Here is a 10,151-nt window from a genome sequence, read left to right on the forward strand (position 1 = left end):
AAGGATAACTAATAACTTCCCTGTAATAGAGCTGAACTATAGGAATGCTAGCATATGGTAGAAAATGTGTTGGCACATGAAAAGAAAGAAAGAAAAACCAGAAAAAAAACCCAGAAAAGTAAAGAAAAAAATAAGAACCTCCTATGGGAAAGAGGCAATGCCTCTCAGATGTACAGATGATTTGACAAGGCAGAAATCATGGACTCATAGAATGATTTGGGTTAGAAGGGGCCTTAGAGACTCTCTAGTTCCAAACACCTGCCATTGGCAGTGACTTATTCAACTAGATCAGGTTGATCAGGCTCTCATTAAATGTGACCATGAATATTTCAGGGATGGAGCATCCACATCTTTGGGAAACAAAATAAACCCATATTTAAAAAAAAAACTCATTTCACTTCACAGTCATCTGATATTTGCAATTGCTATTTTGTAGTCGTCTGTTTACTGTCTTTTTCCTATTGGATTTTCTATTATTTTTAATTCTAAAAAAATTGTCTAATCTAATACATTAGCATTGTTCATGTAAAATTAGACTACAGTCTGAAGGGTATAGGATCTCTTGTGAAAAAATTCTTGGAACTTCAGAATTGTGCAGCAGATTTATCTGGTGGCAAGTCCATTGGAATGTTAAAAAAATTAACTGGGAATTATTTCAATATTTAAAACTGGTTTTGAGATAACTGAGTGCTAGTTTTCCATGCATAACTGTTGGCTTTGACTATCTGATGCTAATTAAATTTGGTATAATGTTATACAACAATTACATTTGTACTTTTAAAAAAAATTGGGTTTGGTAGCTCATACCTTAGAAAAGGAATTAAAATAAACAAGTAATGTTAACATAAGAAATTTAGTAAAACATTTTTTAATATATAACTTTTTTCATACTTTGAACTTAGTATGCCTCTGTCAACTACAAATACTCATTCTTCTGAATATTTCAGACTTCAATATACTATGAAGTGCAGAATTCACAGTTTCACACATACGGTAGTTACTGTAACATTCACTCCATTAGTGTCTGCCAGATTCATTTTGGATTTGAAGTCTCCTATCTAAATTGACACCAACTATCCAATTGCAGTACTCTACATTTCTGATGTGTCATACCACATTACATTTTCTGTGTCACCTCCCATCACATTACATTGTGTCATGCAGAAAAGCCAATGTGAGTTGACATTACACAAGATGATGCGATCTAAAAGATTTAAAGCTATGTAATTCACTGAAGCAGGAAGGTGACACTGCAATCTAGGTGTAAATACCTTCTTCCCCTAGAGCATCAGTTATCTGCTAAAAACACATACTAGATGACCTTTAAAGATCCCTTCCGGCTCAAACTGTTCTACAATTCTGTCTTTCTAGGATATGTTAGATGATTTTTAGAACTTAAGATAATCTGATCTGAACAATTTTAGTGTAGTGCATAAAATACCAAACTCCAAGAATACTGCATATTTTAGTTAGACATACAAAAGCAATGACAATTAAATTATAATTTCAATTTAATAGTAATGTTTTCCACTAATATAATCTGCTGTACTAGTGAAGTGGATGCTATATAAAATCAATGATACCTCACTATATTCAAAAAAGAGGATAAGTATCACTTCCTTAGTTTTCTGAATAAAAAGCTATTTAAGGACTGAAGTGGCGATAACTAATGATATTAATGAGATACATAAAGTACTAAAAGAGGTCCAAGACTTTTGCTTCTCAGTGTCAAGGAATATCCTTCCTGCTGCTTAAATGTCTTCTCTTAACATCAGATACAAGAAACTGGATTTTCATTTCACATGCATCATCTTGCCAACTAAGTTTTAGCCTAAATTCATCAAATACAATTTTAGGTGATGAACGGATGAGTCTAAGTTAGGAGTAGTTCCAGAGCCCAGTCTTTTACAATGAGAAAGGAAAATGTTAATTCAGAAGTACGAGAGAAATGAAGTTGGTGCATCCCCATGCCTGTTTTTGCATACAAATACATGGCCAGCAGCACAGGTCAGCTCAGACAGACCCACGCAGCACTTGCTTTTGTGTGGTGCAGCACTTTGCTTTTGCACAAACAAAATTACATCGGTGGCCACATTCTTCCCCCCTCTCTAGCTGAGCAGGATGAAGCTGTATTAATGGGAAATATATTTATATACACACACATATACATGTACATATGTAAGGTGTGGATTTCTCCAGCTCAGAATCTTCATGCCTAGTAGTCTGCCTGCTGCCCTCCCAGTCTTCTCACACCCTGAGAACTGGATGTAAGATCACTCCAAAGCTGCAGCTCCATTTCCTCCCTCCCTCTATTCCTCCATAACCCCCTGCTCCTTCCCCACCTTTCTCTCACTTCATCTTTTCCCATGAAAACTTCATAAAGTTCAAGAAGTGCAAGGTCCTTTTTTCTTGTGTGTGGATATGTGTCTTTTATGGGTTGATGACACATTCCACAGGGTTTCATAGCAGCTAGATGAGGGCATTATTCAGCTACCCCACCTGCCACTGTTCTTTTATTCTTCTCTACTCCTTTTCCCTTTTATCACATAACTTAACTAAAGGGATGGGGCAGTAGTAAGTAAAGCTAAGTGCTTAAATTAAAACATGATGAATTTTGAACTTTGAGTTTATTGCAGATTCTGCAAATATCACATGGAACTTTGTATTCTCTCATCATGTTACTCTTGCAGAATGGCTGGACAGCATCTGTCCCTTCTTGTAGTTCAGGTGATATTTTTTTTGCCTTTCTGGTAACCTTTGTAATCAGCACTGTTTCCAGCCGAAATAAAAAAGTTCCTCAGCAGCTCCTGTTCAGAAAATAAACTCTATATCTCAACCAAACTGCGAAGAGGAATGGAAAAAAAATCTTCACTTGGTATCAAATGTATTCTATACCCTCTTTAAGGCAGCTTTTGAAATTTGCTGCTATTAGAGGAAAGACAAGTTTTGAGGCTTTTAAAAATAACGTTTTGACTGTTGCAAAATATTTTCTCAAAAAAGTTTTATCACTTCTCATTCTTATGCAATTGATTTAATAGACAAATTGTGTCTCCCTTAATTTAGCAGAAAATGTCAAAGAAAAGAAATCCTACTGAATAGTAAGTTTTTTTTTTAAGTGAGTCAGTCCTGAAAAGTAAATAACAGAACCAGCAAAGATGTCACACATCAGGAAAACTAAAAGGCACATGAGAGAATATGAAACCATAGCAAGGACAGTTTTTTCCTCTATATCTTGTCTTCAAGATCTCAGAAGGAACATTTTTGAAATATTGCATGTCATGCATCATTTAAGTAAAACTTTGCTTAAATAGACAGGAGCTAACTCACACAGGGGTTTGATAGTCAATTTTTTTTCTAAATTATTCATGTGGGAAATTTTTTAATGTGTATCACTAATGTGAGCTGTAAGCATGTAATTGATGAAATCCTGCTTAAAGACCCTGAGGAAGGTGATTTAAAATGGCAATTTGTTAAAATAATGTCTATAAACTCTGATTCTCCCATGCTCCTACCAGTTAACACAGCATGTTCATTTATCATTGAACTCAGATTAACTCACTCAAACTATGACCTAACCTTATCAAAGTTACTCCAAATTACCACCCATTAAACTGACTGTGTGCTGTAGTAGAAATATCTTATTAAGTAAAGCTTGCTTTGGTTGCATTTCAAGTGTGGAATGATGCTAGAGGTGACTTTTAAAATCTCAAAATGTATTCCAAAGACAGATTTCAAGGCTTATATATTTTCTGCGTAAAATTCAATAGATTATGTATTTTGTTGACAATAGCCTTTTATGCAAACAGAAAAAACTCAAGTTTTTCTTTCTCTTTTGCACATAAGCATAGAGTTTGAAGCAGACATACTGACCCTCAGACACTGCAATATAAACAAACACTGAGTGGTTTTGTTAAGCAGAAATAAAAATGTTCAAAAATATTTTTCTAAATCATGCTTTACTATCCATTCTAAAAAATATGTACTAATGGACCAGCAAAGGAAGGACATTGGACCTGCAAGTTTTTCTATTATACTGAAGAATTGGTTCCTCTCAGAAGCTAGAATATCAAGTGAAATACTTGAATATTATGCAGTTAGCATTGATCCAGCAACTACTTATTGTAAATACACACACACATCTCCGACCTGGATAGATTACTTGTATACCTTATTGCGTTTGAAATGGCACTAAACATTTTGTCCAGGGGAAAAAAAAAAAGCCCTACTAATTTTTTGTTCTTATGAGTCACCAGAAGTCTACAATCAAGACAGACTTAATCAGTACTGCTGCAAACTGCCTTATGTTTCTCTTGGAAATGACGACAGTTCCAAAGAAAGTTTGTTAGGGTATTTTTCTCTCAGGGATAATGATTGTAACAAAGCTGTATTTTTCTGCATAACCTGGATCATACATAGAAATTCCTGTTTAAGTTATAATGAAGTTTGACAAATGTGACAGTGCAGGGAGAGGGAGAAAGTCATTAGTGACTTTGTCATATGATGTTATTTAAATGACCAACTGTCATGTGAAAAAGTGAGATTTCCTTGACCCCTAGTGCTTGACTTGTGTGTCAGTGCTCTAGGAAAGCCGAGACTCTTCTGCTCAACCAGTGTGTCAGCATCCTGTTATGGGGACCCTTCATTGAGCAATCCTGCTGGATCTGAGGGTGGTTTGACTGACTTATTCAGGGACACACATGGACAACACAATGGAGTCTCCTCAGTGAGTCTTCCTCTCTATTCCAATGTTTCCCCTCTGCTGGTGATTGCCAGCACCCATGAAGGATTCACACCAAGGGTTTACAGAATAATGCACTTTATTAATATAAAACTGTGACAGGTTAAGGTTTGAGGATTGTTTGTGATGGTATTTGACTGCAGAAACATATTCAAAGCAATGTACAGACAAACTCTAATCCCCAGTAAAAGTGTTCAGTACACACAGAATGCGGTTCTTACCCAATAGGTGCACCTGCAAGGAAGAACTCACATTCCGCCCTATGACTGTTTCAAGAAGGATGGATTCTCCTAAATTTCCCCATTCCCAACTTACCTTTATAGTATTTCTTTATGTTTAGGTGGAGTTGAGTGACTCAATCTGTACACACTTTTGTTACTGACTGGTGTAAAATTCCTCACTTTGCTCCTCGTGGTATAGTCACTAAAATGTAGACACTTGCTCAGTGGCGGGGGGGGTCATACCTTGGGCGAGGTAACTTTAGGATGGAGCTGTGTGTTGTGTTATAATTAGGCTGTAATGAACCAAGTTCATCCAAGGAGAGCGAATGCTCCAGAACTGCTGGCTTGGCAGCAAGATACCTTCTCCTCTCCCCCCTGACTGACAGCTGCTATGGGGTTTATCAGCTGCAAAGCATCATCGAATTCTCTTCCCTGCAAGGGTTTCAACAGAGCCTTGGCCACAGGGTTTCCACTCTGCTCCTCCCTCCATTCCGTCCCACTCAGCAGGTGCTTAAGGTTGCAGATTCAGTGTGTGGGGAATCTCGGTGGAATAGGTTTTAAGCATGATGACTGCATTCTATCCAGGGCATAGCAGCTGCATTTTGTCATATAGTTTCTGTGCCCTTACAACTTCTGTTAGGATATGAATAGAACTTCTCCTTTTCTAATTTTACCCCAGTCATCTTTCCATGCCAGCTAATACTATAAATGCTGAAGATGATGTTTCCTTTCAAGGAAGATACACTACTAAATAGATTCTTAAAACAAAAAAAGTAAATCTTAGTTCTGCTTTAGCTGCTGCCACTCATGCAGTAAAAATGCAATCGGGATTTAATTAAAATTACATATGTCAAAACTGAAATTAGTATCAGAAACATGGAGGTAAAAAACACATTCAGAATTTTTTTGGCATGCAAACACAGAATCTCATAATGAAAAAATGTCTCTTTCCTGTTCTCATGAGCCCTTATGATCATTGTTATGGGGTTTTTTAATCTCTCTATGTTATTTTAGATGACAATAGGGCAATAGAAAAGAAGAATATCCAGAGCATTATTTTTCCAGTTTTTGAGAGAGGTTTTCAGCATAAAAGAGAAGCTAGAAGTCTCCCATTCAACTAGCTTCTGGTGCTGAGGGCCAGTCTGTGAGGTCAATGTAAAACCAACTTTTTAATAATCAAGAGATTGGACAAAAGAAGTAAGGACAGAAACCAGATTTATTATTACTGGTACTGTATAAGAAGGGAAGGAAATGACCCTGAACTCAGAAAATTAAGCATATGCTTATGTCAATAGAATTACAGCTGAAAAATAGGGTGGGATACTAGAAAAAAACACTTTATTTTTGGGAAAGGATGTTTTGGAGAAGATAGAATCTATCTATAAAGTTGGCATCATTAGCTCCAGTTTCACCCCGAATTCAAGTAATTCCTTCAATATATATTCACTGTTTATTTGCATATCCTAGAAGAAAGGTCTTAAATTTGTCCAGTATTGAAAAACAAAATCCTGATTGTTCAATGCTATCTAATGCTATATTCTAGTTTCATCATATTCTTTCCAACAAATTTTTTTCTGTTCTTGTTAGAGTACCAAGCAAGAAAACCACATATGACCCTTTCATTCTTCACACCCTAAATTTATCTGAGACCCTTATGCATTCCTATAGTTTTATAAATTAATAATTCTATTCCTCATGTAAGCTATATTATGGATTCAAAGTATTCTGATAAAATATATTTATTAGTGTATTATATGTTAATATTAATAGACTATTGATACAGTATGGTACAGGATTCTAATATGGAAGATGGTTCTTGTGGAATTCTCAGTGTAATTTGAAATTAAGAGCCTATCTCTATTTTGTTATGAAACATTTGCTAATTATAGACTGACATTTATCTGTTCAATACATTGATTCATCTCGACTTTGCAATACATAATTATGTAGGAGTAAATAAACATTTAAATAATGTACAGAAAAATTCAGTCATGAGTAGAAGATTCCCATCCATCTCATGACTACTTTCTTAATTCCATGAAACCAATGGAGCCTTGAGAATGTAATGATTCTCACACAGCCTCATGAAGCATTGCTTATGGTAATAGGTTAATAGATCCTGATGAAATTGCAGTTTTCCAGGGTCCAAGATCAATATAATCCAGAAAAAAATAATGCTGGAAATTGAAAAAAAAAAAATAATATGCAGACTAAAAATTATTTTCAGTGTAGGTTGAGTCATGTTTGATGTCTGATATTATTGAAGAGAAGTGTTAAAATATCCTGTGGTAGGGAAACCTTTATTAATTTATTGTTTTAATGAAGAGCAAAATAAAGTAATGTAATCTTTTTTGGTCATTTATGACAACAAAATGTGGTATTTTTTCCCTTTTAATTTCCTTAGTTCCAGGTTAGAAGAAAGAAGGGCCTACTAACACAGAGAAATTGATGGATTACTCTAATAAAATGCCACAGCCATCACATCTCAACTGCCTGTTACACAGTGGATGACACTTGGAAGCATGGGATATATCACAGTTTCCTTGATACTCCTCTGGGTAATGGATGAAGTGTGGTAGATAGGGACAGGCGAACGGAAGATCTCGGGATGTGACGGAAAGAAAGACCCTTCCCCCTTCACCCTGCTTCACATTATCTATCACCCCCAGAGCATGTAACCACACCTAACCCAGTAGTTTTCCACTCCCGACTAACCTAGAGACCCTACCACCCACCCCCCCCCGACGTAGCAAAGTCCCCCAAGACTATTTAAACCCATGAGATAAGATAATAAACTCTTTCGACTGTCCACCACATTGGTGTTAGCGTGTGTCGTTAGTCCGAGTAGCCCGGACAAGGCCGGGCTGCCGTGCTGCCTCCTTGCAACCAGGTCGCCGTTGTCTCTCCTGAAGGCAACAATGAAGAGTCTTTGCAATTTCCATACTGTTTTCCTCCACCTGAAAACTCTGAAAACAAGGTATGGACATTCTGAGTTCCGTATGTAACTCAGGTCAAAATGGGGTTCTAACTTAATTATTTTAGAAATATTATATAGTGTTTGAAGAAAACCACTTTTCTTTACTATGTTAGGAATATGGAACATAACCTCAGCAAAACCAGACAACATTCTCCTGAATGAATACTTTTGTTCAATGTAATTACCCATTACACTGTGATGTTATATCAATTATGTGTAGAAAATGTGTTTGCTGCAATAAAAGGATCTTGTTTGTATTGTGCAAGCAACAGCAAGCAATAATGTATTTATAATAACAATGAATTTAAAAATTCATTAGGAAATTGTTTGATGTATTGGACTACAGGAAAAAAAAGCTGACATAAACTGGAAGAAATCTCTACGAAAATTACAAAGGAAATAATGTATTTCTAAATGTTTTGTGTGCTTCTGTTCTGTTAGCTCATTATACTTGGTGTATAAAGGCTTTTAGCATCTTTTTAAAAATGAAGGCAAGTTAGATACAAAAAATATTTTCTCAAGCAAGCTTATGTTAGATGACTATTGTTAATCAGAACCTCACTGGATTTTTTAATATGATTCTTGGTATAGAATTACAAAGACACTAACAACTGAAATGCAACTGGACTTGGCTGAATTCCTATGATAATGGTACTGTTTTTTGATTAGTCTCTTTCCATGTGTAGCAGAGACTGCCTATAATGGGCAACAATATTTTTTGCTTTCAGATGAGCTAAAATTAATTGTTTAATAAGGAATAGAAAGAGCTATAACTTTTTTCTTTGTCTCTGGGCTGGTTAGCTAATGCCTGAAATCGTCCAGTGTCTTTTATGGAAGAATTTCCTGAACTAAATAATCTGTGATATAGTTGCTAACATAGACTCCACTAGAAACACTAGTTAAAGAGAAAGAATGGCTTTTTTTCCTCTTAAAATATCTTTATCTTGGGGATATTGATCCACGAAGGCTGCTTACCCCAAAACTGAGTGGAAAATTGAAAAAGTATTGCCTGAATTGATTATTGGGGTTTTTTAAATTCATTGTGTCACTATTTTTTTTTTTCAATTAATGAAAAAATATTTGTATTACTCTCCAAAATCCCATTTTAAGAAATTATTAGGATATCCATGAATAAAAAAATCTTAAATCTCAGGGGACTGTTTAGCACATTTTTCTATTTGATTTGTCTATTTATCTTGCATTATGACTTGTTGAAAACTTATACAAATTAGTAGAATCTTGAAATCTTGAATCAGCCACCATATCCTTTCCCTATGTCTCTGAGTATTCATATTGATACTGTTTTCTGAAGCTGATGTTGAGCAAGACTTTTTATCATTTTTTAAAAGCTGGATAATTTTTTGGCTACTTTTTCAGAAGTTACTGCTGAGTTAATTTCTGAGTTTTGTTTCCAACTATCTGTAATTATTTTTTAATCTTTCATAAGGTATCCTACATTTTTGTACCTCTGATTCCCGACTATTTGAAAGGAATTGTATTTCTTCATTATTTCCTAAGGTTCTACAACTATTCTATTATATACTTCTTGCTTCATACTTGGGAAAAGAATAATAATTTTAAAAAATAACTATAACTGATAATATGTCATGTAACTGTCCTTTCGCATTAAGTATTTTGTCATCCATCCACATAAGACAATATTTTCTGTGCAGCATGAACACGAAAGGCAAAGGAGTCAAACCCTGACCTGCAATGTCTGTGGGCTGAACTGGCTTCCAGCTGGAGTGTTTCAAGGAAACCAGGAAACAGATTACACCACAAGCACATGAAGAAAGCACCCTGTGACTTCATTGGAGGTGAGTCTAGTAATATCTTTTATCAAGGTTTCCCAATAATTGATTCTATTAAAACATGATGATATTTTATACTTCACTAAATTTTAATTGCTTTAGCAAACTGGAACAACTTCAAAGGACACCTACCCCAAGGCATAGATTTACAGTATGGAAAGAATGGATATAAGTCCCAGAGATAATCAAGCAGAACAGGGAATTCCTTCCAAGCACCAAAGATATCAAGGGAGCTTTCTAACAGCTTGATTATTAGATATTTTTGATGTTTCAGAAACTATCAATGCTATTTTTTTTTTTCCTTTCAAAAATGTCCTTTAATGTTTGCAAATGTAACTGGCCGCATTCAGCAGCTGGTCCATGCTGAGCGAAAATCTGTGTCTGTCTTTCTAGTTCTCTAACCA

The sequence above is a fragment of the Taeniopygia guttata genome, chromosome 1 (assembly GCF_048771995.1).
Source record: "Taeniopygia guttata chromosome 1, bTaeGut7.mat, whole genome shotgun sequence".
Taxonomy (NCBI): Eukaryota; Metazoa; Chordata; class Aves; order Passeriformes; family Estrildidae; genus Taeniopygia; species Taeniopygia guttata.